Genomic DNA, 23,634 nt, shown 5'->3' on the forward strand with positions numbered 1-23,634 from the left:
CATCAAAAACACCTTGAGAATCCGCTTTCGATCTTTTTTACGTGCCATAACTTTCCGCAGCCCGTTTGAGGGTCAAAACGGCTGAATTTGAGCCCGAAAAATTGCGCCCCCTATTCACCGCCCATTATGGTTTCTGGGGCTTTCCGAAATGGTGCTATGGGCGACGTAGTTCCTCACGGTTCAAAAGTTATGGGGTTTTCAAGTTTAGACTCGTTTTAGGCTAAAAAAAATTAAAAAATAAAAAGGGGTGCAACACGAGGACTTCCCGGGAGGTCACCCATCCTAGTACTACTCTCGCCCAAGCACGCTTAACTGCGGAGTTCTGATGGGATCCGGTGCATTAGTGCTGGTATGATCGCACCCGACAGTACATCACTCTCGTTTCTATATATCCTTTTCGCGGCCAATCCAAGTGTAAGGCCGTGGGGCGCGCATGATTTTCTTGCCGTTTTGTTTCGAGCGAAAAAGTGCATCGAGGTTAACGGCGTTAAGAAAGCATCAAAAACACCTTGAGAATCCGCTTTCGATCTTTTTTACGTGCCATAACTTTCCGCAGCCCGTTTGAGGGTCAAAACGGCTGAATTTGAGCCCGAAAAATTGCGCCCCCTATTCACCGCCCATTATGGTTTCTGGGGCTTTCCGAAATGGTGCTATGGGCGACGTAGTTCCTCACGGTTCAAAAGTTATGGGTTTTCAAGTTTAGACTCGTTTTAGGCTAAAAAAAAATTAAAAAATAAAAAGGGGTGCAACACGAGGACTTCCCGGGAGGTCACCCATCCTAGTACTACTCTCGCCCAAGCACGCTTAACTGCGGAGTTCTGATGGGATCCGGTGCATTAGTGCTGGTATGATCGCACCCGACAGTACATCACTCTCGTTTCTATATATCCTTTTCGCGGCCAATCCAAGTGTAAGGCCGTGGGGCGCGCATGATTTTCTTGCCGTTTTGTTTCGAGCGAAAAAGTGCATCGAGGTTAACGGCGTTAAGAAAGCATCAAAAACACCTTGAGAATCCGCTTTCGATCTTTTTTACGTGCCATAACTTTCCGCAGCCCGTTTGAGGGTCAAAACGGCTGAATTTGAGCCCGAAAAATTGCGCCCCCTATTCACCGCCCATTATGGTTTCTGGGGCTTTCCGAAATGGTGCTATGGGCGACGTAGTTCCTCACGGTTCAAAAGTTATGGGGTTTTCAAGTTTAGACTCGTTTTAGGCTAAAAAAAAATTAAAAAATAAAAAGGGGTGCAACACGAGGACTTCCCGGGAGGTCACCCATCCTAGTACTACTCTCGCCCAAGCACGCTTAACTGCGGAGTTCTGATGGGATCCGGTGCATTAGTGCTGGTATGATCGCACCCGACAGTACATCACTCTCGTTTCTATATATCCTTTTCGCGGCCAATCCAAGTGTAAGGCCGTGGGGCGCGCATGATTTTCTTGCCGTTTTGTTTCGAGCGAAAAAGTGCATCGAGGTTAACGGCGTTAAGAAAGCATCAAAAACACCTTGAGAATCCGCTTTCGATCTTTTTTACGTGCCATAACTTTCCGCAGCCCGTTTGAGGGTCAAAACGGCTGAATTTGAGCCCGAAAAATTGCGCCCCCTATTCACCGCCCATTATGGTTTCTGGGGCTTTCCGAAATGGTGCTATGGGCGACGTAGTTCCTCACGGTTCAAAAGTTATGGGGTTTTCAAGTTTAGACTCGTTTTAGGCTAAAAAAAAATTAAAAAATAAAAAGGGGTGCAACACGAGGACTTCCCGGGAGGTCACCCATCCTAGTACTACTCTCGCCCAAGCACGCTTAACTGCGGAGTTCTGATGGGATCCGGTGCATTAGTGCTGGTATGATCGCACCCGACAGTACATCACTCTCGTTTCTATATATCCTTTTCGCGGCCAATCCAAGTGTAAGGCCGTGGGGCGCGCATGATTTTCTTGCCGTTTTGTTTCGAGCGAAAAAGTGCATCGAGGTTAACGGCGTTAAGAAAGCATCAAAAACACCTTGAGAATCCGCTTTCGATCTTTTTTACGTGCCATAACTTTCCGCAGCCCGTTTGAGGGTCAAAACGGCTGAATTTGAGCCCGAAAAATTGCGCCCCCTATTCACCGCCCATTATGGTTTCTGGGGCTTTCCGAAATGGTGCTATGGGCGACGTAGTTCCTCACGGTTCAAAAGTTATGGGTTTTCAAGTTTAGACTCGTTTTAGGCTAAAAAAAAATTAAAAAATAAAAAGGGGTGCAACACGAGGACTTCCCGGGAGGTCACCCATCCTAGTACTACTCTCGCCCAAGCACGCTTAACTGCGGAGTTCTGATGGGATCCGGTGCATTAGTGCTGGTATGATCGCACCCGACAGTACATCACTCTCGTTTCTATATATCCTTTTCGCGGCCAATCCAAGTGTAAGGCCGTGGGGCGCGCATGATTTTCTTGCCGTTTTGTTTCGAGCGAAAAAGTGCATCGAGGTTAACGGCGTTAAGAAAGCATCAAAAACACCTTGAGAATCCGCTTTCGATCTTTTTTACGTGCCATAACTTTCCGCAGCCCGTTTGAGGGTCAAAACGGCTGAATTTGAGCCCGAAAAATTGCGCCCCCTATTCACCGCCCATTATGGTTTCTGGGGCTTTCCGAAATGGTGCTATGGGCGACGTAGTTCCTCACGGTTCAAAAGTTATGGGGTTTTCAAGTTTAGACTCGTTTTAGGCTAAAAAAAAATTAAAAAATAAAAAGGGGTGCAACACGAGGACTTCCCGGGAGGTCACCCATCCTAGTACTACTCTCGCCCAAGCACGCTTAACTGCGGAGTTCTGATGGGATCCGGTGCATTAGTGCTGGTATGATCGCACCCGACAGTACATCACTCTCGTTTCTATATATCCTTTTCGCGGCCAATCCAAGTGTAAGGCCGTGGGGCGCGCATGATTTTCTTGCCGTTTTGTTTCGAGCGAAAAAGTGCATCGAGGTTAACGGCGTTAAGAAAGCATCAAAAACACCTTGAGAATCCGCTTTCGATCTTTTTTACGTGCCATAACTTTCCGCAGCCCGTTTGAGGGTCAAAACGGCTGAATTTGAGCCCGAAAAATTGCGCCCCCTATTCACCGCCCATTATGGTTTCTGGGGCTTTCCGAAATGGTGCTATGGGCGACGTAGTTCCTCACGGTTCAAAAGTTATGGGTTTTCAAGTTTAGACTCGTTTTAGGCTAAAAAAAAATTAAAAAATAAAAAGGGGTGCAACACGAGGACTTCCCGGGAGGTCACCCATCCTAGTACTACTCTCGCCCAAGCACGCTTAACTGCGGAGTTCTGATGGGATCCGGTGCATTAGTGCTGGTATGATCGCACCCGACAGTACATCACTCTCGTTTCTATATATCCTTTTCGCGGCCAATCCAAGTGTAAGGCCGTGGGGCGCGCATGATTTTCTTGCCGTTTTGTTTCGAGCGAAAAAGTGCATCGAGGTTAACGGCGTTAAGAAAGCATCAAAAACACCTTGAGAATCCGCTTTCGATCTTTTTTACGTGCCATAACTTTCCGCAGCCCGTTTGAGGGTCAAAACGGCTGAATTTGAGCCCGAAAAATTGCGCCCCCTATTCACCGCCCATTATGGTTTCTGGGGCTTTCCGAAATGGTGCTATGGGCGACGTAGTTCCTCACGGTTCAAAAGTTATGGGTTTTCAAGTTTAGACTCGTTTTAGGCTAAAAAAAAATTAAAAAATAAAAAGGGGTGCAACACGAGGACTTCCCGGGAGGTCACCCATCCTAGTACTACTCTCGCCCAAGCACGCTTAACTGCGGAGTTCTGATGGGATCCGGTGCATTAGTGCTGGTATGATCGCACCCGACAGTACATCACTCTCGTTTCTATATATCCTTTTCGCGGCCAATCCAAGTGTAAGGCCGTGGGGCGCGCATGATTTTCTTGCCGTTTTGTTTCGAGCGAAAAAGTGCATCGAGGTTAACGGCGTTAAGAAAGCATCAAAAACACCTTGAGAATCCGCTTTCGATCTTTTTTACGTGCCATAACTTTCCGCAGCCCGTTTGAGGGTCAAAACGGCTGAATTTGAGCCCGAAAAATTGCGCCCCCTATTCACCGCCCATTATGGTTTCTGGGGCTTTCCGAAATGGTGCTATGGGCGACGTAGTTCCTCACGGTTCAAAAGTTATGGGGTTTTCAAGTTTAGACTCGTTTTAGGCTAAAAAAAAATTAAAAAATAAAAAGGGGTGCAACACGAGGACTTCCCGGGAGGTCACCCATCCTAGTACTACTCTCGCCCAAGCACGCTTAACTGCGGAGTTCTGATGGGATCCGGTGCATTAGTGCTGGTATGATCGCACCCGACAGTACATCACTCTCGTTTCTATATATCCTTTTCGCGGCCAATCCAAGTGTAAGGCCGTGGGGCGCGCATGATTTTCTTGCCGTTTTGTTTCGAGCGAAAAAGTGCATCGAGGTTAACGGCGTTAAGAAAGCATCAAAAACACCTTGAGAATCCGCTTTCGATCTTTTTTACGTGCCATAACTTTCCGCAGCCCGTTTGAGGGTCAAAACGGCTGAATTTGAGCCCGAAAAATTGCGCCCCCTATTCACCGCCCATTATGGTTTCTGGGGCTTTCCGAAATGGTGCTATGGGCGACGTAGTTCCTCACGGTTCAAAAGTTATGGGGTTTTCAAGTTTAGACTCGTTTTAGGCTAAAAAAAAATTAAAAAATAAAAAGGGGTGCAACACGAGGACTTCCCGGGAGGTCACCCATCCTAGTACTACTCTCGCCCAAGCACGCTTAACTGCGGAGTTCTGATGGGATCCGGTGCATTAGTGCTGGTATGATCGCACCCGACAGTACATCACTCTCGTTTCTATATATCCTTTTCGCGGCCAATCCAAGTGTAAGGCCGTGGGGCGCGCATGATTTTCTTGCCGTTTTGTTTCGAGCGAAAAAGTGCATCGAGGTTAACGGCGTTAAGAAAGCATCAAAAACACCTTGAGAATCCGCTTTCGATCTTTTTTACGTGCCATAACTTTCCGCAGCCCGTTTGAGGGTCAAAACGGCTGAATTTGAGCCCGAAAAATTGCGCCCCCTATTCACCGCCCATTATGGTTTCTGGGGCTTTCCGAAATGGTGCTATGGGCGACGTAGTTCCTCACGGTTCAAAAGTTATGGGGTTTTCAAGTTTAGACTCGTTTTAGGCTAAAAAAAAATTAAAAAATAAAAAGGGGTGCAACACGAGGACTTCCCGGGAGGTCACCCATCCTAGTACTACTCTCGCCCAAGCACGCTTAACTGCGGAGTTCTGATGGGATCCGGTGCATTAGTGCTGGTATGATCGCACCCGACAGTACATCACTCTCGTTTCTATATATCCTTTTCGCGGCCAATCCAAGTGTAAGGCCGTGGGGCGCGCATGATTTTCTTGCCGTTTTGTTTCGAGCGAAAAAGTGCATCGAGGTTAACGGCGTTAAGAAAGCATCAAAAACACCTTGAGAATCCGCTTTCGATCTTTTTTACGTGCCATAACTTTCCGCAGCCCGTTTGAGGGTCAAAACGGCTGAATTTGAGCCCGAAAAATTGCGCCCCCTATTCACCGCCCATTATGGTTTCTGGGGCTTTCCGAAATGGTGCTATGGGCGACGTAGTTCCTCACGGTTCAAAAGTTATGGGGTTTTCAAGTTTAGACTCGTTTTAGGCTAAAAAAAAATTAAAAAATAAAAAGGGGTGCAACACGAGGACTTCCCGGGAGGTCACCCATCCTAGTACTACTCTCGCCCAAGCACGCTTAACTGCGGAGTTCTGATGGGATCCGGTGCATTAGTGCTGGTATGATCGCACCCGACAGTACATCACTCTCGTTTCTATATATCCTTTTCGCGGCCAATCCAAGTGTAAGGCCGTGGGGCGCGCATGATTTTCTTGCCGTTTTGTTTCGAGCGAAAAAGTGCATCGAGGTTAACGGCGTTAAGAAAGCATCAAAAACACCTTGAGAATCCGCTTTCGATCTTTTTTACGTGCCATAACTTTCCGCAGCCCGTTTGAGGGTCAAAACGGCTGAATTTGAGCCCGAAAAATTGCGCCCCCTATTCACCGCCCATTATGGTTTCTGGGGCTTTCCGAAATGGTGCTATGGGCGACGTAGTTCCTCACGGTTCAAAAGTTATGGGGTTTTCAAGTTTAGACTCGTTTTAGGCTAAAAAAAAATTAAAAAATAAAAAGGGGTGCAACACGAGGACTTCCCGGGAGGTCACCCATCCTAGTACTACTCTCGCCCAAGCACGCTTAACTGCGGAGTTCTGATGGGATCCGGTGCATTAGTGCTGGTATGATCGCACCCGACAGTACATCACTCTCGTTTCTATATATCCTTTTCGCGGCCAATCCAAGTGTAAGGCCGTGGGGCGCGCATGATTTTCTTGCCGTTTTGTTTCGAGCGAAAAAGTGCATCGAGGTTAACGGCGTTAAGAAAGCATCAAAAACACCTTGAGAATCCGCTTTCGATCTTTTTTACGTGCCATAACTTTCCGCAGCCCGTTTGAGGGTCAAAACGGCTGAATTTGAGCCCGAAAAATTGCGCCCCCTATTCACCGCCCATTATGGTTTCTGGGGCTTTCCGAAATGGTGCTATGGGCGACGTAGTTCCTCACGGTTCAAAAGTTATGGGTTTTCAAGTTTAGACTCGTTTTAGGCTAAAAAAAATTAAAAAATAAAAAGGGGTGCAACACGAGGACTTCCCGGGAGGTCACCCATCCTAGTACTACTCTCGCCCAAGCACGCTTAACTGCGGAGTTCTGATGGGATCCGGTGCATTAGTGCTGGTATGATCGCACCCGACAGTACATCACTCTCGTTTCTATATATCCTTTTCGCGGCCAATCCAAGTGTAAGGCCGTGGGGCGCGCATGATTTTCTTGCCGTTTTGTTTCGAGCGAAAAAGTGCATCGAGGTTAACGGCGTTAAGAAAGCATCAAAAACACCTTGAGAATCCGCTTTCGATCTTTTTTACGTGCCATAACTTTCCGCAGCCCGTTTGAGGGTCAAAACGGCTGAATTTGAGCCCGAAAAATTGCGCCCCCTATTCACCGCCCATTATGGTTTCTGGGGCTTTCCGAAATGGTGCTATGGGCGACGTAGTTCCTCACGGTTCAAAAGTTATGGGGTTTTCAAGTTTAGACTCGTTTTAGGCTAAAAAAAAATTAAAAAATAAAAAGGGGTGCAACACGAGGACTTCCCGGGAGGTCACCCATCCTAGTACTACTCTCGCCCAAGCACGCTTAACTGCGGAGTTCTGATGGGATCCGGTGCATTAGTGCTGGTATGATCGCACCCGACAGTACATCACTCTCGTTTCTATATATCCTTTTCGCGGCCAATCCAAGTGTAAGGCCGTGGGGCGCGCATGATTTTCTTGCCGTTTTGTTTCGAGCGAAAAAGTGCATCGAGGTTAACGGCGTTAAGAAAGCATCAAAAACACCTTGAGAATCCGCTTTCGATCTTTTTTACGTGCCATAACTTTCCGCAGCCCGTTTGAGGGTCAAAACGGCTGAATTTGAGCCCGAAAAATTGCGCCCCCTATTCACCGCCCATTATGGTTTCTGGGGCTTTCCGAAATGGTGCTATGGGCGACGTAGTTCCTCACGGTTCAAAAGTTATGGGGTTTTCAAGTTTAGACTCGTTTTAGGCTAAAAAAAATTAAAAAATAAAAAGGGGTGCAACACGAGGACTTCCCGGGAGGTCACCCATCCTAGTACTACTCTCGCCCAAGCACGCTTAACTGCGGAGTTCTGATGGGATCCGGTGCATTAGTGCTGGTATGATCGCACCCGACAGTACATCACTCTCGTTTCTATATATCCTTTTCGCGGCCAATCCAAGTGTAAGGCCGTGGGGCGCGCATGATTTTCTTGCCGTTTTGTTTCGAGCGAAAAAGTGCATCGAGGTTAACGGCGTTAAGAAAGCATCAAAAACACCTTGAGAATCCGCTTTCGATCTTTTTTACGTGCCATAACTTTCCGCAGCCCGTTTGAGGGTCAAAACGGCTGAATTTGAGCCCGAAAAATTGCGCCCCCTATTCACCGCCCATTATGGTTTCTGGGGCTTTCCGAAATGGTGCTATGGGCGACGTAGTTCCTCACGGTTCAAAAGTTATGGGGTTTTCAAGTTTAGACTCGTTTTAGGCTAAAAAAAAATTAAAAAATAAAAAGGGGTGCAACACGAGGACTTCCCGGGAGGTCACCCATCCTAGTACTACTCTCGCCCAAGCACGCTTAACTGCGGAGTTCTGATGGGATCCGGTGCATTAGTGCTGGTATGATCGCACCCGACAGTACATCACTCTCGTTTCTATATATCCTTTTCGCGGCCAATCCAAGTGTAAGGCCGTGGGGCGCGCATGATTTTCTTGCCGTTTTGTTTCGAGCGAAAAAGTGCATCGAGGTTAACGGCGTTAAGAAAGCATCAAAAACACCTTGAGAATCCGCTTTCGATCTTTTTTACGTGCCATAATTTTCCGCAGCCCGTTTGAGGGTCAAAACGGCTGAATTTGAGCCCGAAAAATTGCGCCCCCTATTCACCGCCCATTATGGTTTCTGGGGCTTTCCGAAATGGTGCTATGGGCGACGTAGTTCCTCACGGTTCAAAAGTTATGGGGTTTTCATGTTTAGACTCGTTTTAGGGGTGCAACACGAGGACTTCCCGGGAGGTCACCCATCCTAGTACTACTCTCGCCCAAGCACGCTTAACTGCGGAGTTCTGATGGGATCCGGTGCATTAGTGCTGGTATGATCGCACCCGACAGTACATCACTCTCGTTTCTATATATCCTTTTCGCGGCCAATCCAAGTGTAAGGCCGTGGGGCGCGCATGATTTTCTTGCCGTTTTGTTTCGAGCGAAAAAGTGCATCGAGGTTAACGGCGTTAAGAAAGCATCAAAAACACCTTGAGAATCCGCTTTCGATCTTTTTTACGTGCCATAACTTTCCGCAGCCCGTTTGAGGGTCAAAACGGCTGAATTTGAGCCCGAAAAATTGCGCCCCCTATTCACCGCCCATTATGGTTTCTGGGGCTTTCCGAAATGGTGCTATGGGCGACGTAGTTCCTCACGGTTCAAAAGTTATGGGGTTTTCAAGTTTAGACTCGTTTTAGGCTAAAAAAAAATTAAAAAATAAAAAGGGGTGCAACACGAGGACTTCCCGGGAGGTCACCCATCCTAGTACTACTCTCGCCCAAGCACGCTTAACTGCGGAGTTCTGATGGGATCCGGTGCATTAGTGCTGGTATGATCGCACCCGACAGTACATCACTCTCGTTTCTATATATCCTTTTCGCGGCCAATCCAAGTGTAAGGCCGTGGGGCGCGCATGATTTTCTTGCCGTTTTGTTTCGAGCGAAAAAGTGCATCGAGGTTAACGGCGTTAAGAAAGCATCAAAAACACCTTGAGAATCCGCTTTCGATCTTTTTTACGTGCCATAACTTTCCGCAGCCCGTTTGAGGGTCAAAACGGCTGAATTTGAGCCCGAAAAATTGCGCCCCCTATTCACCGCCCATTATGGTTTCTGGGGCTTTCCGAAATGGTGCTATGGGCGACGTAGTTCCTCACGGTTCAAAAGTTATGGGGTTTTCAAGTTTAGACTCGTTTTAGGCTAAAAAAAAATTAAAAAATAAAAAGGGGTGCAACACGAGGACTTCCCGGGAGGTCACCCATCCTAGTACTACTCTCGCCCAAGCACGCTTAACTGCGGAGTTCTGATGGGATCCGGTGCATTAGTGCTGGTATGATCGCACCCGACAGTACATCACTCTCGTTTCTATATATCCTTTTCGCGGCCAATCCAAGTGTAAGGCCGTGGGGCGCGCATGATTTTCTTGCCGTTTTGTTTCGAGCGAAAAAGTGCATCGAGGTTAACGGCGTTAAGAAAGCATCAAAAACACCTTGAGAATCCGCTTTCGATCTTTTTTACGTGCCATAACTTTCCGCAGCCCGTTTGAGGGTCAAAACGGCTGAATTTGAGCCCGAAAAATTGCGCCCCCTATTCACCGCCCATTATGGTTTCTGGGGCTTTCCGAAATGGTGCTATGGGCGACGTAGTTCCTCACGGTTCAAAAGTTATGGGGTTTTCAAGTTTAGACTCGTTTTAGGCTAAAAAAAAATTAAAAAATAAAAAGGGGTGCAACACGAGGACTTCCCGGGAGGTCACCCATCCTAGTACTACTCTCGCCCAAGCACGCTTAACTGCGGAGTTCTGATGGGATCCGGTGCATTAGTGCTGGTATGATCGCACCCGACAGTACATCACTCTCGTTTCTATATATCCTTTTCGCGGCCAATCCAAGTGTAAGGCCGTGGGGCGCGCATGATTTTCTTGCCGTTTTGTTTCGAGCGAAAAAGTGCATCGAGGTTAACGGCGTTAAGAAAGCATCAAAAACACCTTGAGAATCCGCTTTCGATCTTTTTTACGTGCCATAACTTTCCGCAGCCCGTTTGAGGGTCAAAACGGCTGAATTTGAGCCCGAAAAATTGCGCCCCCTATTCACCGCCCATTATGGTTTCTGGGGCTTTCCGAAATGGTGCTATGGGCGACGTAGTTCCTCACGGTTCAAAAGTTATGGGGTTTTCAAGTTTAGACTCGTTTTAGGCTAAAAAAAATTAAAAAATAAAAAGGGGTGCAACACGAGGACTTCCCGGGAGGTCACCCATCCTAGTACTACTCTCGCCCAAGCACGCTTAACTGCGGAGTTCTGATGGGATCCGGTGCATTAGTGCTGGTATGATCGCACCCGACAGTACATCACTCTCGTTTCTATATATCCTTTTCGCGGCCAATCCAAGTGTAAGGCCGTGGGGCGCGCATGATTTTCTTGCCGTTTTGTTTCGAGCGAAAAAGTGCATCGAGGTTAACGGCGTTAAGAAAGCATCAAAAACACCTTGAGAATCCGCTTTCGATCTTTTTTACGTGCCATAACTTTCCGCAGCCCGTTTGAGGGTCAAAACGGCTGAATTTGAGCCCGAAAAATTGCGCCCCCTATTCACCGCCCATTATGGTTTCTGGGGCTTTCCGAAATGGTGCTATGGGCGACGTAGTTCCTCACGGTTCAAAAGTTATGGGGTTTTCAAGTTTAGACTCGTTTTAGGCTAAAAAAAATTAAAAAATAAAAAGGGGTGCAACACGAGGACTTCCCGGGAGGTCACCCATCCTAGTACTACTCTCGCCCAAGCACGCTTAACTGCGGAGTTCTGATGGGATCCGGTGCATTAGTGCTGGTATGATCGCACCCGACAGTACATCACTCTCGTTTCTATATATCCTTTTCGCGGCCAATCCAAGTGTAAGGCCGTGGGGCGCGCATGATTTTCTTGCCGTTTTGTTTCGAGCGAAAAAGTGCATCGAGGTTAACGGCGTTAAGAAAGCATCAAAAACACCTTGAGAATCCGCTTTCGATCTTTTTTACGTGCCATAACTTTCCGCAGCCCGTTTGAGGGTCAAAACGGCTGAATTTGAGCCCGAAAAATTGCGCCCCCTATTCACCGCCCATTATGGTTTCTGGGGCTTTCCGAAATGGTGCTATGGGCGACGTAGTTCCTCACGGTTCAAAAGTTATGGGGTTTTCAAGTTTAGACTCGTTTTAGGCTAAAAAAAAATTAAAAAATAAAAAGGGGTGCAACACGAGGACTTCCCGGGAGGTCACCCATCCTAGTACTACTCTCGCCCAAGCACGCTTAACTGCGGAGTTCTGATGGGATCCGGTGCATTAGTGCTGGTATGATCGCACCCGACAGTACATCACTCTCGTTTCTATATATCCTTTTCGCGGCCAATCCAAGTGTAAGGCCGTGGGGCGCGCATGATTTTCTTGCCGTTTTGTTTCGAGCGAAAAAGTGCATCGAGGTTAACGGCGTTAAGAAAGCATCAAAAACACCTTGAGAATCCGCTTTCGATCTTTTTTACGTGCCATAACTTTCCGCAGCCCGTTTGAGGGTCAAAACGGCTGAATTTGAGCCCGAAAAATTGCGCCCCCTATTCACCGCCCATTATGGTTTCTGGGGCTTTCCGAAATGGTGCTATGGGCGACGTAGTTCCTCACGGTTCAAAAGTTATGGGGTTTTCAAGTTTAGACTCGTTTTAGGCTAAAAAAAAATTAAAAAATAAAAAGGGGTGCAACACGAGGACTTCCCGGGAGGTCACCCATCCTAGTACTACTCTCGCCCAAGCACGCTTAACTGCGGAGTTCTGATGGGATCCGGTGCATTAGTGCTGGTATGATCGCACCCGACAGTACATCACTCTCGTTTCTATATATCCTTTTCGCGGCCAATCCAAGTGTAAGGCCGTGGGGCGCGCATGATTTTCTTGCCGTTTTGTTTCGAGCGAAAAAGTGCATCGAGGTTAACGGCGTTAAGAAAGCATCAAAAACACCTTGAGAATCCGCTTTCGATCTTTTTTACGTGCCATAACTTTCCGCAGCCCGTTTGAGGGTCAAAACGGCTGAATTTGAGCCCGAAAAATTGCGCCCCCTATTCACCGCCCATTATGGTTTCTGGGGCTTTCCGAAATGGTGCTATGGGCGACGTAGTTCCTCACGGTTCAAAAGTTATGGGGTTTTCAAGTTTAGACTCGTTTTAGGCTAAAAAAAAATTAAAAAATAAAAAGGGGTGCAACACGAGGACTTCCCGGGAGGTCACCCATCCTAGTACTACTCTCGCCCAAGCACGCTTAACTGCGGAGTTCTGATGGGATCCGGTGCATTAGTGCTGGTATGATCGCACCCGACAGTACATCACTCTCGTTTCTATATATCCTTTTCGCGGCCAATCCAAGTGTAAGGCCGTGGGGCGCGCATGATTTTCTTGCCGTTTTGTTTCGAGCGAAAAAGTGCATCGAGGTTAACGGCGTTAAGAAAGCATCAAAAACACCTTGAGAATCCGCTTTCGATCTTTTTTACGTGCCATAACTTTCCGCAGCCCGTTTGAGGGTCAAAACGGCTGAATTTGAGCCCGAAAAATTGCGCCCCCTATTCACCGCCCATTATGGTTTCTGGGGCTTTCCGAAATGGTGCTATGGGCGACGTAGTTCCTCACGGTTCAAAAGTTATGGGGTTTTCAAGTTTAGACTCGTTTTAGGCTAAAAAAAAATTAAAAAATAAAAAGGGGTGCAACACGAGGACTTCCCGGGAGGTCACCCATCCTAGTACTACTCTCGCCCAAGCACGCTTAACTGCGGAGTTCTGATGGGATCCGGTGCATTAGTGCTGGTATGATCGCACCCGACAGTACATCACTCTCGTTTCTATATATCCTTTTCGCGGCCAATCCAAGTGTAAGGCCGTGGGGCGCGCATGATTTTCTTGCCGTTTTGTTTCGAGCGAAAAAGTGCATCGAGGTTAACGGCGTTAAGAAAGCATCAAAAACACCTTGAGAATCCGCTTTCGATCTTTTTTACGTGCCATAACTTTCCGCAGCCCGTTTGAGGGTCAAAACGGCTGAATTTGAGCCCGAAAAATTGCGCCCCCTATTCACCGCCCATTATGGTTTCTGGGGCTTTCCGAAATGGTGCTATGGGCGACGTAGTTCCTCACGGTTCAAAAGTTATGGGGTTTTCAAGTTTAGACTCGTTTTAGGCTAAAAAAAAATTAAAAAATAAAAAGGGGTGCAACACGAGGACTTCCCGGGAGGTCACCCATCCTAGTACTACTCTCGCCCAAGCACGCTTAACTGCGGAGTTCTGATGGGATCCGGTGCATTAGTGCTGGTATGATCGCACCCGACAGTACATCACTCTCGTTTCTATATATCCTTTTCGCGGCCAATCCAAGTGTAAGGCCGTGGGGCGCGCATGATTTTCTTGCCGTTTTGTTTCGAGCGAAAAAGTGCATCGAGGTTAACGGCGTTAAGAAAGCATCAAAAACACCTTGAGAATCCGCTTTCGATCTTTTTTACGTGCCATAACTTTCCGCAGCCCGTTTGAGGGTCAAAACGGCTGAATTTGAGCCCGAAAAATTGCGCCCCCTATTCACCGCCCATTATGGTTTCTGGGGCTTTCCGAAATGGTGCTATGGGCGACGTAGTTCCTCACGGTTCAAAAGTTATGGGGTTTTCAAGTTTAGACTCGTTTTAGGCTAAAAAAAAATTAAAAAATAAAAAGGGGTGCAACACGAGGACTTCCCGGGAGGTCACCCATCCTAGTACTACTCTCGCCCAAGCACGCTTAACTGCGGAGTTCTGATGGGATCCGGTGCATTAGTGCTGGTATGATCGCACCCGACAGTACATCACTCTCGTTTCTATATATCCTTTTCGCGGCCAATCCAAGTGTAAGGCCGTGGGGCGCGCATGATTTTCTTGCCGTTTTGTTTCGAGCGAAAAAGTGCATCGAGGTTAACGGCGTTAAGAAAGCATCAAAAACACCTTGAGAATCCGCTTTCGATCTTTTTTACGTGCCATAACTTTCCGCAGCCCGTTTGAGGGTCAAAACGGCTGAATTTGAGCCCGAAAAATTGCGCCCCCTATTCACCGCCCATTATGGTTTCTGGGGCTTTCCGAAATGGTGCTATGGGCGACGTAGTTCCTCACGGTTCAAAAGTTATGGGGTTTTCAAGTTTAGACTCGTTTTAGGCTAAAAAAAAATTAAAAAATAAAAAGGGGTGCAACACGAGGACTTCCCGGGAGGTCACCCATCCTAGTACTACTCTCGCCCAAGCACGCTTAACTGCGGAGTTCTGATGGGATCCGGTGCATTAGTGCTGGTATGATCGCACCCGACAGTACATCACTCTCGTTTCTATATATCCTTTTCGCGGCCAATCCAAGTGTAAGGCCGTGGGGCGCGCATGATTTTCTTGCCGTTTTGTTTCGAGCGAAAAAGTGCATCGAGGTTAACGGCGTTAAGAAAGCATCAAAAACACCTTGAGAATCCGCTTTCGATCTTTTTTACGTGCCATAACTTTCCGCAGCCCGTTTGAGGGTCAAAACGGCTGAATTTGAGCCCGAAAAATTGCGCCCCCTATTCACCGCCCATTATGGTTTCTGGGGCTTTCCGAAATGGTGCTATGGGCGACGTAGTTCCTCACGGTTCAAAAGTTATGGGTTTTCAAGTTTAGACTCGTTTTAGGCTAAAAAAAAATTAAAAAATAAAAAGGGGTGCAACACGAGGACTTCCCGGGAGGTCACCCATCCTAGTACTACTCTCGCCCAAGCACGCTTAACTGCGGAGTTCTGATGGGATCCGGTGCATTAGTGCTGGTATGATCGCACCCGACAGTACATCACTCTCGTTTCTATATATCCTTTTCGCGGCCAATCCAAGTGTAAGGCCGTGGGGCGCGCATGATTTTCTTGCCGTTTTGTTTCGAGCGAAAAAGTGCATCGAGGTTAACGGCGTTAAGAAAGCATCAAAAACACCTTGAGAATCCGCTTTCGATCTTTTTTACGTGCCATAACTTTCCGCAGCCCGTTTGAGGGTCAAAACGGCTGAATTTGAGCCCGAAAAATTGCGCCCCCTATTCACCGCCCATTATGGTTTCTGGGGCTTTCCGAAATGGTGCTATGGGCGACGTAGTTCCTCACGGTTCAAAAGTTATGGGGTTTTCAAGTTTAGACTCGTTTTAGGCTAAAAAAAAATTAAAAAATAAAAAGGGGTGCAACACGAGGACTTCCCGGGAGGTCACCCATCCTAGTACTACTCTCGCCCAAGCACGCTTAACTGCGGAGTTCTGATGGGATCCGGTGCATTAGTGCTGGTATGATCGCACCCGACAGTACATCACTCTCGTTTCTATATATCCTTTTCGCGGCCAATCCAAGTGTAAGGCCGTGGGGCGCGCATGATTTTCTTGCCGTTTTGTTTCGAGCGAAAAAGTGCATCGAGGTTAACGGCGTTAAGAAAGCATCAAAAACACCTTGAGAATCCGCTTTCGATCTTTTTTACGTGCCATAACTTTCCGCAGCCCGTTTGAGGGTCAAAACGGCTGAATTTGAGCCCGAAAAATTGCGCCCCCTATTCACCGCCCATTATGGTTTCTGGGGCTTTCCGAAATGGTGCTATGGGCGACGTAGTTCCTCACGGTTCAAAAGTTATGGGGTTTTCAAGTTTAGACTCGTTTTAGGCTAAAAAAAAATTAAAAAATAAAAAGGGGTGCAACACGAGGACTTCCCGGGAGGTCACCCATCCTAGTACTACTCTCGCCCAAGCACGCTTAACTGCGGAGTTCTGATGGGATCCGGTGCATTAGTGCTGGTATGATCGCACCCGACAGTACATCACTCTCGTTTCTATATATCCTTTTCGCGGCCAATCCAAGTGTAAGGCCGTGGGGCGCGCATGATTTTCTTGCCGTTTTGTTTCGAGCGAAAAAGTGCATCGAGGTTAACGGCGTTAAGAAAGCATCAAAAACACCTTGAGAATCCGCTTTCGATCTTTTTTACGTGCCATAACTTTCCGCAGCCCGTTTGAGGGTCAAAACGGCTGAATTTGAGCCCGAAAAATTGCGCCCCCTATTCACCGCCCATTATGGTTTCTGGGGCTTTCCGAAATGGTGCTATGGGCGACGTAGTTCCTCACGGTTCAAAAGTTATGGGGTTTTCAAGTTTAGACTCGTTTTAGGCTAAAAAAAAATTAAAAAATAAAAAGGGGTGCAACACGAGGACTTCCCGGGAGGTCACCCATCCTAGTACTACTCTCGCCCAAGCACGCTTAACTGCGGAGTTCTGATGGGATCCGGTGCATTAGTGCTGGTATGATCGCACCCGACAGTACATCACTCTCGTTTCTATATATCCTTTTCGCGGCCAATCCAAGTGTAAGGCCGTGGGGCGCGCATGATTTTCTTGCCGTTTTGTTTCGAGCGAAAAAGTGCATCGAGGTTAACGGCGTTAAGAAAGCATCAAAAACACCTTGAGAATCCGCTTTCGATCTTTTTTACGTGCCATAACTTTCCGCAGCCCGTTTGAGGGTCAAAACGGCTGAATTTGAGCCCGAAAAATTGCGCCCCCTATTCACCGCCCATTATGGTTTCTGGGGCTTTCCGAAATGGTGCTATGGGCGACGTAGTTCCTCACGGTTCAAAAGTTATGGGGTTTTCAAGTTTAGACTCGTTTTAGGCTAAAAAAAAATTAAAAAATAAAAAGGGGTGCAACACGAGGACTTCCCGGGAGGTCACCCATCCTAGTACTACTCTCGCCCAAGCACGCTTAACTGCGGAGTTCTGATGGGATCCGGTGCATTAGTGCTGGTATGATCGCACCCGACAGTACATCACTCTCGTTTCTATATATCCTTTTCGCGGCCAATCCAAGTGTAAGGCCGTGGGGCGCGCATGATTTTCTTGCCGTTTTGTTTCGAGCGAAAAAGTGCATCGAGGTTAACGGCGTTAAGAAAGCATCAAAAACACCTTGAGAATCCGCTTTCGATCTTTTTTACGTGCCATAACTTTCCGCAGCCCGTTTGAGGGTCAAAACGGCTGAATTTGAGCCCGAAAAATTGCGCCCCCTATTCACCGCCCATTATGGTTTCTGGGGCTTTCCGAAATGGTGCTATGGGCGACGTAGTTCCTCACGGTTCAAAAGTTATGGGGTTTTCAAGTTTAGACTCGTTTTAGGCTAAAAAAAATTAAAAAATAAAAAGGGGTGCAACACGAGGACTTCCCGGGAGGTCACCCATCCTAGTACTACTCTCGCCCAAGCACGCTTAACTGCGGAGTTCTGATGGGATCCGGTGCATTAGTGCTGGTATGATCGCACCCGACAGTACATCACTCTCGTTTCTATATATCCTTTTCGCGGCCAATCCAAGTGTAAGGCCGTGGGGCGCGCATGATTTTCTTGCCGTTTTGTTTCGAGCGAAAAAGTGCATCGAGGTTAACGGCGTTAAGAAAGCATCAAAAACACCTTGAGAATCCGCTTTCGATCTTTTTTACGTGCCATAACTTTCCGCAGCCCGTTTGAGGGTCAAAACGGCTGAATTTGAGCCCGAAAAATTGCGCCCCCTATTCACCGCCCATTATGGTTTCTGGGGCTTTCCGAAATGGTGCTATGGGCGACGTAGTTCCTCACGGTTCAAAAGTTATGGGGTTTTCAAGTTTAGACTCGTTTTAGGCTAAAAAAAAATTAAAAAATAAAAAGGGGTGCAACACGAGGACTTCCCGGGAGGTCACCCATCCTAGTACTACTCTCGCCCAAGCACGCTTAACTGCGGAGTTCTGATGGGATCCGGTGCATTAGTGCTGGTATGATCGCACCCGACAGTACATCACTCTCGTTTCTATATATCCTTTTCGCGGCCAATCCAAGTGTAAGGCCGTGGGGCGCGCATGATTTTCTTGCCGTTTTGTTTCGAGCGAAAAAGTGCATCGAGGTTAACGGCGTTAAGAAAGCATCAAAAACACCTTGAGAATCCGCTTTCGATCTTTTTTACGTGCCATAACTTTCCGCAGCCCGTTTGAGGGTCAAAACGGCTGAATTTGAGCCCGAAAAATTGCGCCCCCTATTCACCGCCCATTATGGTTTCTGGGGCTTTCCGAAATGGTGCTATGGGCGACGTAGTTCCTCACGGTTCAAAAGTTATGGGGTTTTCAAGTTTAGACTCGTTTTAGGCTAAAAAAAAATTAAAAAATAAAAAGGGGTGCAACACGAGGACTTCCCGGGAGGTCACCCATCCTAGTACTACTCTCGCCCAAGCACGCTTAACTGCGGAGTTCTGATGGGATCCGGTGCATTAGTGCTGGTATGATCGCACCCGACAGTACATCACTCTCGTTTCTATATATCCTTTTCGCGGCCAATCCAAGTGTAAGGCCGTGGGGCGCGCATGATTTTCTTGCCGTTTTGTTTCGAGCGAAAAAGTGCATCGAGGTTAACGGCGTTAAGAAAGCATCAAAAACACCTTGAGAATCCGCTTTCGATCTTTTTTACGTGCCATAACTTTCCGCAGCCCGTTTGAGGGTCAAAACGGCTGAATTTGAGCCCGAAAAATTGCGCCCCCTATTCACCGCCCATTATGGTTTCTGGGGCTTTCCGAAATGGTGCTATGGGCGACGTAGTTCCTCACGGTTCAAAAGTTATGGGTTTTCAAGTTTAGACTCGTTTTAGGCTAAAAAAAAATTAAAAAATAAAAAGGGGTGCAACACGAGGACTTCCCGGGAGGTCACCCATCCTAGTACTACTCTCGCCCAAGCACGCTTAACTGCGGAGTTCTGATGGGATCCGGTGCATTAGTGCTGGTATGATCGCACCCGACAGTACATCACTCTCGTTTCTATATATCCTTTTCGCGGCCAATCCAAGTGTAAGGCCGTGGGGCGCGCATGATTTTCTTGCCGTTTTGTTTCGAGCGAAAAAGTGCATCGAGGTTAACGGCGTTAAGAAAGCATCAAAAACACCTTGAGAATCCGCTTTCGATCTTTTTTACGTGCCATAACTTTCCGCAGCCCGTTTGAGGGTCAAAACGGCTGAATTTGAGCCCGAAAAATTGCGCCCCCTATTCACCGCCCATTATGGTTTCTGGGGCTTTCCGAAATGGTGCTATGGGCGACGTAGTTCCTCACGGTTCAAAAGTTATGGGTTTTCAAGTTTAGACTCGTTTTAGGCTAAAAAAAATTAAAAAATAAAAAGGGGTGCAACACGAGGACTTCCCGGGAGGTCACCCATCCTAGTACTACTCTCGCCCAAGCACGCTTAACTGCGGAGTTCTGATGGGATCCGGTGCATTAGTGCTGGTATGATCGCACCCGACAGTACATCACTCTCGTTTCTATATATCCTTTTCGCGGCCAATCCAAGTGTAAGGCCGTGGGGCGCGCATGATTTTCTTGCCGTTTTGTTTCGAGCGAAAAAGTGCATCGAGGTTAACGGCGTTAAGAAAGCATCAAAAACACCTTGAGAATCCGCTTTCGATCTTTTTTACGTGCCATAACTTTCCGCAGCCCGTTTGAGGGTCAAAACGGCTGAATTTGAGCCCGAAAAATTGCGCCCCCTATTCACCGCCCATTATGGTTTCTGGGGCTCTCCGAAATGGTGCCATGGGCGACGTAGTTCCTCACGGTTCAAAAGTTATGGGGTTTTCAAGTTTAGACTCGTTTTAGGCTAAAAAAAAATTAAAAAAAAAAAGGGGTGCAACACGAGGACTTCCCGGGAGGTCACCCATCCTAGTACTACTCTCGCCCAAGCACGCTTCACTGCGGAGTTCTGATGGGATCCGGTGCATTAGTGCTGGTATGATCGCACCCGACAGTACATCACTCTCGTTTCTATATATCCTTTTCGCGGCCAATCCAAGTGTAAGGCCGTGGGGCGCGCATGATTTTCTTGCCGTTTTGTTTCGAGCGAAAAAGTGCATCGAGGTTAACGGCGTTAAGAAAGCATCAAAAACACCTTGAGAATCCGCTTTCGATCTTTTTTACGTGCCATAACTTTCCGCAGCCCGTTTGAGGGTCAAAACGGCTGAATTTGAGCCCGAAAAATTGCGCCCCCTATTCACCGCCCATTATGGTTTCTGGGGCTTTCCGAAATGGTGCTATGGGCGACGTAGTTCCTCACGGTTCAAAAGTTATGGGTTTTCAAGTTTAGACTCGTTTTAGGCTAAAAAAAAATTAAAAAATAAAAAGGGGTGCAACACGAGGACTTCCCGGGAGGTCACCCATCCTAGTACTACTCTCGCCCAAGCACGCTTAACTGCGGAGTTCTGATGGGATCCGGTGCATTAGTGCTGGTATGATCGCACCCGACAGTACATCACTCTCGTTTCTATATATCCTTTTCGCGGCCAATCCAAGTGTAAGGCCGTGGGGCGCGCATGATTTTCTTGCCGTTTTGTTTCGAGCGAAAAAGTGCATCGAGGTTAACGGCGTTAAGAAAGCATCAAAAACACCTTGAGAATCCGCTTTCGATCTTTTTTACGTGCCATAACTTTCCGCAGCCCGTTTGAGGGTCAAAACGGCTGAATTTGAGCCCGAAAAATTGCGCCCCCTATTCACCGCCCATTATGGTTTCTGGGGCTTTCCGAAATGGTGCTATGGGCGACGTAGTTCCTCACGGTTCAAAAGTTATGGGTTTCAAGTTTAGACTCGTTTTAGGCTAAAAAAAATTAAAAAATAAAAAGGGGTGCAACACGAGGACTTCCCGGGAGGTCACCCATCCTAGTACTACTCTCGCCCAAGCACGCTTAACTGCGGAGTTCTGATGGGATCCGGTGCATTAGTGCTGGTATGATCGCACCCGTCAGTACATCACTCTCGTTTCTATATATCCTTTTCGCGGCCAATCCAAGTGTAAGGCCGTGGGGCGCGCATGATTTTCTTGCCGTTTTGTTTCGAGCGAAAAAGTGCATCGAGGTTAACGGCGTTAAGAAAGCATCAAAAACACCTTGAGAATCCGCTTTCGATCTTTTTTACGTGCCATAACTTTCCGCAGCCCGTTTGAGGGTCAAAACGGCTGAATTTGAGCCCGAAAAATTGCGCCCCTATTCACCGCCCATTATGGTTTCTGGGGCTTTCCGAAATGGTGCTATGGGCGACGTAGTTCCTCACGGTTCAAAAGTTATGGGGTTTTCAAGTTTAGACTCGTTTAGGCTAAAAAAAATTAAAAAATAAAAAGGGGTGCAACACGAGGACTTCCCGGGAGGTCACCCATCCTAGTACTACTCTCGCCCAAGCACGCTTAACTGCGGAGTTCTGATGGGATCCGGTGTGCATTAGTGCTGGTATGATCGCACCCGTCAGTACATCACTCTCGTTTCTATATATCCTTTTCGCGGCCAATCCAAGTGTAAGGCCGTGGGGCGCGCATGATTTTCTTGCCGTTTTGTTTCGAGCGAAAAAGTGCATCGAGGTTAACGGCGTTAAGAAAGCATCAAAAACACCTTGAGAATCCGCTTTCGATCTTTTTTACGTGCCATAACTTTCCGCAGCCCGTTTGAGGGTCAAAACGGCTGAATTTGAGCCCGAAAAATTGCGCCCCCTATTCACCGCCCATTATGGTTTCTGGGGCTTTCCGAAATGGTGCTATGGGCGACGTAGTTCCTCACGTTCAAAAGTTATGGGGTTTTCAAGTTTAGACTCGTTTTAGGCTAAAAAAAATTAAAAAATAAAAAGGGGTGCAACACGAGGACTTCCGGGAGGTCACCCATCCTAGTACTACTCTCGCCCAAGCACGCTTAACTGCGGAGTTCTGATGGGATCCGGTGCATTAGTGCTGGTATGATCGCACCCGACAGTACATCACTCTCGTTTCTATATATCCTTTTCGCGGCCAATCCAAGTGTAAGGCCGTGGGGCGCGCATGATTTTCTTGACGTTTTGTTTCGAGCGAAAAGTGCATCGAGGTTAACGGCGTTAAGAAAGCATCAAAAACACCTTGAGAATCCGCTTTCGATCTTTTTTACGTGCCATAACTTTCCGCAGCCCGTTTGAGGGTCAAAACGGCTGAATTTGAGCCCGAAAAATTGCGCCCCCTATTCACCGCCCATTATGGTTTCTGGGGCTTTCCGAAATGGTGCTATGGGCGACGTAGTTCCTCACGGTTCAAAAGTTATGGGTTTTCAAGTTTAGACTCGTTTTAGGCTAAAAAAAATTAAAAAATAAAAAGGGTGTGCAACACGAGGACTTCCGGGAGGTCACCCATCCTAGTACTACTCTCGCCCAAGCACGCTTAACTGCGGAGTTCTGATGGGATCCGGTGCATTAGTGCTGGTATGATCGCACCCGTCAGTACATCACTCTCGTTTCTATATATCATTTTCGCGCCAATCCAAGTGTAAGGCCGTGGGGCGCGCATGATTTTCTTGCCGTTTTGTTTCGAGCGAAAAAGTGCATCGAGGTTAACGGCGTTAAGAAAGCATCAAAAACACCTTGAGAATCCGCTTTCGATCTTTTTTACGTGCCATAACTTTCCGCAGCCCGTTTGAGGGTCAAAACGGCTGAATTTGAGCCCGAAAAATTGCGCCCCCTATTCACCGCCCATTATGGTTTCTGGGGCTTTCCGAAATGGTGCTATGGGCGACGTAGTTCCTCACGGTTCAAAAGTTATGAGGTTTTCAAGTTTAGACTCGTTTTAGGCTAAAAAAAATTTAAAAATAAAAAGGGGTGCAACACGAGGACTTCCGGGAGGTCACCCATCCTAGTACTACTCTCGCCCAAGCACGCTTAACTGCGGAGTTCTGATGGGATCCGGTGCATTAGTGCTGGTATGATCGCACCCGACAGTAACACTACTCGTTTCTATATATCCTTTTCGCGGCCAATCCAAGTGTAAGGCCGTGGGGGCGGCATGATTTCTTGCCGTTTTGTTTCGAGCGAAAAAGTGCATCGAGGTTAACGGCGTAAAAGAAAACAAAAACACCTTGAGAATCCGCCTTTCGATCTTTTTTACGTGCCATAACTTTCCGCAGCCCGTTTGAGGGTCAAAAACGGCTGAATTTGAGCCCGAAAAATGCGCGCCCCCTATTCACCGCCCATTATGGTTTCTGGGGCTTTCCGAATGGTGCTATGGGCGACGTAGTTCCTCACGGTTCAAAAGTTATGGGGTTTTCAGTTTAGACTCGTTTTAGGCTAAAAAAAAATTAAAAAAATAAAAGGGGTTGCAACACGAGGACTTCCCGGGAGGTCACCCATCCTAGTACTACTCTCGCCAAGCACGCTAACTGCGGAGTTCTGATGGGATCCG

The 23,634-nt window shown here is 47.5% G+C and overlaps 47 non-coding genes across 47 annotated transcripts; all 47 read right to left on the bottom strand.

The window, feature by feature from the left end:
- Nucleotides 1-244: 244 nt before the first annotated feature.
- LOC117131394 lies at nt 245-363 on the bottom strand. Its single transcript, XR_004454588.1, has one exon. It is a non-coding gene; the product is annotated as a 5S ribosomal RNA (ribosomal RNA).
- A 377-nt stretch (nt 364-740) lies between these two features.
- LOC117131395 lies at nt 741-859 on the bottom strand. The gene has a single exon (XR_004454589.1). It is a non-coding gene; the product is annotated as a 5S ribosomal RNA (ribosomal RNA).
- Nucleotides 860-1,237: 378 nt separating this feature from the next.
- On the bottom strand, nt 1,238-1,356 carry LOC117131396. Its single transcript, XR_004454590.1, has one exon. It is a non-coding gene; the product is annotated as a 5S ribosomal RNA (ribosomal RNA).
- A 378-nt stretch (nt 1,357-1,734) lies between these two features.
- On the bottom strand, nt 1,735-1,853 carry LOC117131397. Its single transcript, XR_004454591.1, has one exon. It is a non-coding gene; the product is annotated as a 5S ribosomal RNA (ribosomal RNA).
- A 377-nt stretch (nt 1,854-2,230) lies between these two features.
- Nucleotides 2,231-2,349, bottom strand: LOC117131398. Its single transcript, XR_004454592.1, has one exon. It is a non-coding gene; the product is annotated as a 5S ribosomal RNA (ribosomal RNA).
- Nucleotides 2,350-2,727: 378 nt separating this feature from the next.
- On the bottom strand, nt 2,728-2,846 carry LOC117131399. Its single transcript, XR_004454593.1, has one exon. It is a non-coding gene; the product is annotated as a 5S ribosomal RNA (ribosomal RNA).
- Nucleotides 2,847-3,223: 377 nt separating this feature from the next.
- LOC117131401 lies at nt 3,224-3,342 on the bottom strand. The gene has a single exon (XR_004454595.1). It is a non-coding gene; the product is annotated as a 5S ribosomal RNA (ribosomal RNA).
- A 377-nt stretch (nt 3,343-3,719) lies between these two features.
- Nucleotides 3,720-3,838, bottom strand: LOC117131402. The gene has a single exon (XR_004454596.1). It is a non-coding gene; the product is annotated as a 5S ribosomal RNA (ribosomal RNA).
- Nucleotides 3,839-4,216: 378 nt separating this feature from the next.
- Nucleotides 4,217-4,335, bottom strand: LOC117131403. The gene has a single exon (XR_004454597.1). It is a non-coding gene; the product is annotated as a 5S ribosomal RNA (ribosomal RNA).
- Nucleotides 4,336-4,713: 378 nt separating this feature from the next.
- LOC117131404 lies at nt 4,714-4,832 on the bottom strand. Its single transcript, XR_004454598.1, has one exon. It is a non-coding gene; the product is annotated as a 5S ribosomal RNA (ribosomal RNA).
- Nucleotides 4,833-5,210: 378 nt separating this feature from the next.
- On the bottom strand, nt 5,211-5,329 carry LOC117131405. The gene has a single exon (XR_004454599.1). It is a non-coding gene; the product is annotated as a 5S ribosomal RNA (ribosomal RNA).
- Nucleotides 5,330-5,707: 378 nt separating this feature from the next.
- Nucleotides 5,708-5,826, bottom strand: LOC117131309. The gene has a single exon (XR_004454504.1). It is a non-coding gene; the product is annotated as a 5S ribosomal RNA (ribosomal RNA).
- Nucleotides 5,827-6,204: 378 nt separating this feature from the next.
- LOC117131310 lies at nt 6,205-6,323 on the bottom strand. The gene has a single exon (XR_004454505.1). It is a non-coding gene; the product is annotated as a 5S ribosomal RNA (ribosomal RNA).
- A 376-nt stretch (nt 6,324-6,699) lies between these two features.
- On the bottom strand, nt 6,700-6,818 carry LOC117131311. The gene has a single exon (XR_004454506.1). It is a non-coding gene; the product is annotated as a 5S ribosomal RNA (ribosomal RNA).
- A 378-nt stretch (nt 6,819-7,196) lies between these two features.
- LOC117131312 lies at nt 7,197-7,315 on the bottom strand. The gene has a single exon (XR_004454507.1). It is a non-coding gene; the product is annotated as a 5S ribosomal RNA (ribosomal RNA).
- A 377-nt stretch (nt 7,316-7,692) lies between these two features.
- LOC117131313 lies at nt 7,693-7,811 on the bottom strand. Its single transcript, XR_004454508.1, has one exon. It is a non-coding gene; the product is annotated as a 5S ribosomal RNA (ribosomal RNA).
- Nucleotides 7,812-8,189: 378 nt separating this feature from the next.
- LOC117131315 lies at nt 8,190-8,308 on the bottom strand. Its single transcript, XR_004454510.1, has one exon. It is a non-coding gene; the product is annotated as a 5S ribosomal RNA (ribosomal RNA).
- A 351-nt stretch (nt 8,309-8,659) lies between these two features.
- Nucleotides 8,660-8,778, bottom strand: LOC117131316. Its single transcript, XR_004454511.1, has one exon. It is a non-coding gene; the product is annotated as a 5S ribosomal RNA (ribosomal RNA).
- Nucleotides 8,779-9,156: 378 nt separating this feature from the next.
- On the bottom strand, nt 9,157-9,275 carry LOC117131317. Its single transcript, XR_004454512.1, has one exon. It is a non-coding gene; the product is annotated as a 5S ribosomal RNA (ribosomal RNA).
- Nucleotides 9,276-9,653: 378 nt separating this feature from the next.
- On the bottom strand, nt 9,654-9,772 carry LOC117131318. Its single transcript, XR_004454513.1, has one exon. It is a non-coding gene; the product is annotated as a 5S ribosomal RNA (ribosomal RNA).
- A 378-nt stretch (nt 9,773-10,150) lies between these two features.
- LOC117131319 lies at nt 10,151-10,269 on the bottom strand. The gene has a single exon (XR_004454514.1). It is a non-coding gene; the product is annotated as a 5S ribosomal RNA (ribosomal RNA).
- A 377-nt stretch (nt 10,270-10,646) lies between these two features.
- On the bottom strand, nt 10,647-10,765 carry LOC117131320. Its single transcript, XR_004454515.1, has one exon. It is a non-coding gene; the product is annotated as a 5S ribosomal RNA (ribosomal RNA).
- Nucleotides 10,766-11,142: 377 nt separating this feature from the next.
- On the bottom strand, nt 11,143-11,261 carry LOC117131321. The gene has a single exon (XR_004454516.1). It is a non-coding gene; the product is annotated as a 5S ribosomal RNA (ribosomal RNA).
- Nucleotides 11,262-11,639: 378 nt separating this feature from the next.
- On the bottom strand, nt 11,640-11,758 carry LOC117131322. Its single transcript, XR_004454517.1, has one exon. It is a non-coding gene; the product is annotated as a 5S ribosomal RNA (ribosomal RNA).
- A 378-nt stretch (nt 11,759-12,136) lies between these two features.
- LOC117131323 lies at nt 12,137-12,255 on the bottom strand. The gene has a single exon (XR_004454518.1). It is a non-coding gene; the product is annotated as a 5S ribosomal RNA (ribosomal RNA).
- Nucleotides 12,256-12,633: 378 nt separating this feature from the next.
- LOC117131324 lies at nt 12,634-12,752 on the bottom strand. The gene has a single exon (XR_004454519.1). It is a non-coding gene; the product is annotated as a 5S ribosomal RNA (ribosomal RNA).
- A 378-nt stretch (nt 12,753-13,130) lies between these two features.
- On the bottom strand, nt 13,131-13,249 carry LOC117131326. The gene has a single exon (XR_004454521.1). It is a non-coding gene; the product is annotated as a 5S ribosomal RNA (ribosomal RNA).
- Nucleotides 13,250-13,627: 378 nt separating this feature from the next.
- Nucleotides 13,628-13,746, bottom strand: LOC117131327. The gene has a single exon (XR_004454522.1). It is a non-coding gene; the product is annotated as a 5S ribosomal RNA (ribosomal RNA).
- Nucleotides 13,747-14,124: 378 nt separating this feature from the next.
- Nucleotides 14,125-14,243, bottom strand: LOC117131328. Its single transcript, XR_004454523.1, has one exon. It is a non-coding gene; the product is annotated as a 5S ribosomal RNA (ribosomal RNA).
- Nucleotides 14,244-14,621: 378 nt separating this feature from the next.
- Nucleotides 14,622-14,740, bottom strand: LOC117131329. The gene has a single exon (XR_004454524.1). It is a non-coding gene; the product is annotated as a 5S ribosomal RNA (ribosomal RNA).
- Nucleotides 14,741-15,117: 377 nt separating this feature from the next.
- LOC117131330 lies at nt 15,118-15,236 on the bottom strand. Its single transcript, XR_004454525.1, has one exon. It is a non-coding gene; the product is annotated as a 5S ribosomal RNA (ribosomal RNA).
- Nucleotides 15,237-15,614: 378 nt separating this feature from the next.
- Nucleotides 15,615-15,733, bottom strand: LOC117131331. The gene has a single exon (XR_004454526.1). It is a non-coding gene; the product is annotated as a 5S ribosomal RNA (ribosomal RNA).
- A 378-nt stretch (nt 15,734-16,111) lies between these two features.
- LOC117131332 lies at nt 16,112-16,230 on the bottom strand. The gene has a single exon (XR_004454527.1). It is a non-coding gene; the product is annotated as a 5S ribosomal RNA (ribosomal RNA).
- A 378-nt stretch (nt 16,231-16,608) lies between these two features.
- Nucleotides 16,609-16,727, bottom strand: LOC117131333. The gene has a single exon (XR_004454528.1). It is a non-coding gene; the product is annotated as a 5S ribosomal RNA (ribosomal RNA).
- A 378-nt stretch (nt 16,728-17,105) lies between these two features.
- LOC117131334 lies at nt 17,106-17,224 on the bottom strand. Its single transcript, XR_004454529.1, has one exon. It is a non-coding gene; the product is annotated as a 5S ribosomal RNA (ribosomal RNA).
- A 377-nt stretch (nt 17,225-17,601) lies between these two features.
- On the bottom strand, nt 17,602-17,720 carry LOC117131335. The gene has a single exon (XR_004454530.1). It is a non-coding gene; the product is annotated as a 5S ribosomal RNA (ribosomal RNA).
- A 378-nt stretch (nt 17,721-18,098) lies between these two features.
- Nucleotides 18,099-18,217, bottom strand: LOC117131337. Its single transcript, XR_004454532.1, has one exon. It is a non-coding gene; the product is annotated as a 5S ribosomal RNA (ribosomal RNA).
- A 378-nt stretch (nt 18,218-18,595) lies between these two features.
- LOC117131338 lies at nt 18,596-18,714 on the bottom strand. The gene has a single exon (XR_004454533.1). It is a non-coding gene; the product is annotated as a 5S ribosomal RNA (ribosomal RNA).
- A 377-nt stretch (nt 18,715-19,091) lies between these two features.
- Nucleotides 19,092-19,210, bottom strand: LOC117131339. The gene has a single exon (XR_004454534.1). It is a non-coding gene; the product is annotated as a 5S ribosomal RNA (ribosomal RNA).
- A 376-nt stretch (nt 19,211-19,586) lies between these two features.
- Nucleotides 19,587-19,705, bottom strand: LOC117131340. Its single transcript, XR_004454535.1, has one exon. It is a non-coding gene; the product is annotated as a 5S ribosomal RNA (ribosomal RNA).
- A 377-nt stretch (nt 19,706-20,082) lies between these two features.
- LOC117131344 lies at nt 20,083-20,201 on the bottom strand. Its single transcript, XR_004454539.1, has one exon. It is a non-coding gene; the product is annotated as a 5S ribosomal RNA (ribosomal RNA).
- A 377-nt stretch (nt 20,202-20,578) lies between these two features.
- LOC117131341 lies at nt 20,579-20,697 on the bottom strand. The gene has a single exon (XR_004454536.1). It is a non-coding gene; the product is annotated as a 5S ribosomal RNA (ribosomal RNA).
- A 375-nt stretch (nt 20,698-21,072) lies between these two features.
- Nucleotides 21,073-21,191, bottom strand: LOC117131342. The gene has a single exon (XR_004454537.1). It is a non-coding gene; the product is annotated as a 5S ribosomal RNA (ribosomal RNA).
- Nucleotides 21,192-21,566: 375 nt separating this feature from the next.
- Nucleotides 21,567-21,687, bottom strand: LOC117131349. The gene has a single exon (XR_004454544.1). It is a non-coding gene; the product is annotated as a 5S ribosomal RNA (ribosomal RNA).
- Nucleotides 21,688-22,063: 376 nt separating this feature from the next.
- LOC117131350 lies at nt 22,064-22,181 on the bottom strand. Its single transcript, XR_004454545.1, has one exon. It is a non-coding gene; the product is annotated as a 5S ribosomal RNA (ribosomal RNA).
- Nucleotides 22,182-22,557: 376 nt separating this feature from the next.
- Nucleotides 22,558-22,675, bottom strand: LOC117131356. The gene has a single exon (XR_004454551.1). It is a non-coding gene; the product is annotated as a 5S ribosomal RNA (ribosomal RNA).
- A 376-nt stretch (nt 22,676-23,051) lies between these two features.
- Nucleotides 23,052-23,169, bottom strand: LOC117131351. The gene has a single exon (XR_004454546.1). It is a non-coding gene; the product is annotated as a 5S ribosomal RNA (ribosomal RNA).
- Nucleotides 23,170-23,634: the final 465 nt, after the last annotated feature.

Source organism: Brassica rapa, unplaced genomic scaffold (genome assembly GCF_000309985.2).
Source record: "Brassica rapa cultivar Chiifu-401-42 unplaced genomic scaffold, CAAS_Brap_v3.01 Scaffold0901, whole genome shotgun sequence".
NCBI lineage: Eukaryota > Viridiplantae > Streptophyta > Magnoliopsida > Brassicales > Brassicaceae > Brassica > Brassica rapa.